The following is a 2348-nucleotide window of genomic DNA, read 5'->3' on the forward strand; positions in this document are numbered from 1 at the left end:
GACGCAGTATGTCTTTTTCTTCCTTACTTCTCTATCAGACGTCATCTCACAAATATCATTCTTTCTAACCATATCATCTTTCACACAATCCATCCATCGTTTCTTGGGTCGTCCCCTACCTCTATATCCATCCACACCCATTCTCAAAACCTTTCTCACAACATGGTCCTCAATCCTCCGCATAACATGTCCATAACAATACAGATAGCTTTCTCCATGCTGCTAAGGGTTTTGGCTTAAATTTTACAGTCGGCCGCCTGCCTGACACCAACCCTCCTTGGGAATGCTGCCGCTGTGGTTTACCCGCCACCGTGCGGGCAGCCAAAAGTGCAGGTGATATGCAGTGGGCCTTAAATACCCTTAGTCGCCTCTTACGACACCCACGGGTATAGTTGGGGAGGTTCAATTCTAATCCGGGGCCATCACGGAAAAAAATAAATACCAAAAATAAATTTGTACTCGAAAAGCGTATGAAAAATCAATGATATTTTTCTGGATTTGTAACCGCGATTTTAAGTGAGTCTACAGAGCCCAATCGATAAAATACACATGTTTTAATACCTCATTACATCCGAGCCCATCACGGAAGCCAGCAGAACGTGTAGAAACAATTTCGCCGTGTCTCAACGAAATCCCGTTCATGAAGGATTTATTGACAATCCAATTAAAACTATTTTATCGTCGAGAGCCGATGGCCTCGACCGGAATTATTAATTGGATGACTTTCATATTTATTATTATGCCGAAAAATCATAAACCACCTGACGATTTTTGCTGTTTAAATTGCTTGGAACGAGGACCGCCCTCGCCTCTCGTTGATGCTTTGAAAAAAGCCAAATATTAAAATACTGATTTGTTTAATGAGTCGAAGAGCCGTTATTTTTATTAAGTTTTTAAACACGGCCATTAAATCGTTTTGAAGGATAACTTTTATGTTTGACTTTTATTAATAATTCACCAAACATCTATTGTTTCTGAATAAAAATAACCTATTAAAATATGTAACATAATAATGTTGTACTTCTGGAAGTCACGGCAAAAGAATTTGATCACGGTAAGGGTACCCTTAACAAAAATTAGCCAACTGCCTAGGCGATGTCCTAATACACAAGTACAGAAGCCGATGGAACGGCAATCCATTACCGCAAGAAACAGATCAATCACAGCCCTGTCTTTTTGTCTCAAGAGAGCGTAACGTTGCCAATTTTCAAACTTCGGACTGCAGATTAGTCATCAATAAAACGATATTTTATAAAATTACTCTATTGTTTTTTTTTTGTTTACACTTTTTTTATCATTTTATGTAAACTGACTACAAACCATCGTAGCCCCGAAAACAGAACATTAAAAATAAAATATACTAAAACAGACGCCGCGACTAGTTATCGGCATTCATTAATAAATATAATCTAATTCGCAGTTTTTTCTGTCTTTATTCTTACGTAAGTCATATCACGCACACTAAGACATCATGTAAGTACGAACGTCACACTAACGCAGTCTGATATTTTAGCGTGGAGGGGCGCGCCTTCGCGAGCGAATAGATTGCTACGAATAAAACTAATGAACACCGAGCGAGACGATTAACACACATGCGATAAATAAAGTCACTGTAATTTATCTGTAAAAATAACATGCCGATTGAAATGTGCTTCTAAGCGTCAATTCTGATATTTTATACGAGACCTTAATTAATTTTATACCTAAATTTTTCTCATGCCACTTCATCCATTGGTGAAAACTTATGAAAATCCGTTCGGTAGATTTTACGTTTATCGCATTCAGACAAACAATCGTGACACGGGAATTTGGAAAGTTTTGGTAATATACTAAACCTTTCCAAATAAACTATCTTATTAGTGTTTAACACTACATTAACATCTATACCGTAGTTTAGAAGTAACGAACATATGGATAGCTGCGAAGAGTGATTGTGATTGAACTATTAAAGACTCGTTATAGCCCCCGGTTTCTCGCGTGTTTCAATGGTTTCTTGGAGTTCAACCTAGCTCCATACCAAAATTTCATCAAACTCGGTTCAATGTTTTGGCTGTGAAAGAGCAACAGACAGGCAGAATTACTTTCGTATTTATAATATTAGTACATATCAGTATTAGATTTATACATCTAATGTACGCATTAGTCGTACGGCTTGAATGTATATGTAAAGCAAGGAATCTCGTATAATTTCCCCGTCGTAATATTACCGACTTGATCAGAATACGTACCCGCGTCGGCGTCGACGTCGGCGACCTAGATCCTTTCAGCTCATTTGTGCTATCGCTGTTTGTCGTCGCAATCCCGCGACTCATTCGGTCTTAAGAAAACCGTCCCGTGTTACTTGTGTA

The sequence above is a fragment of the Vanessa atalanta genome, chromosome 15 (assembly GCF_905147765.1).
Source record: "Vanessa atalanta chromosome 15, ilVanAtal1.2, whole genome shotgun sequence".
Lineage (NCBI taxonomy): Eukaryota > Metazoa > Arthropoda > Insecta > Lepidoptera > Nymphalidae > Vanessa > Vanessa atalanta.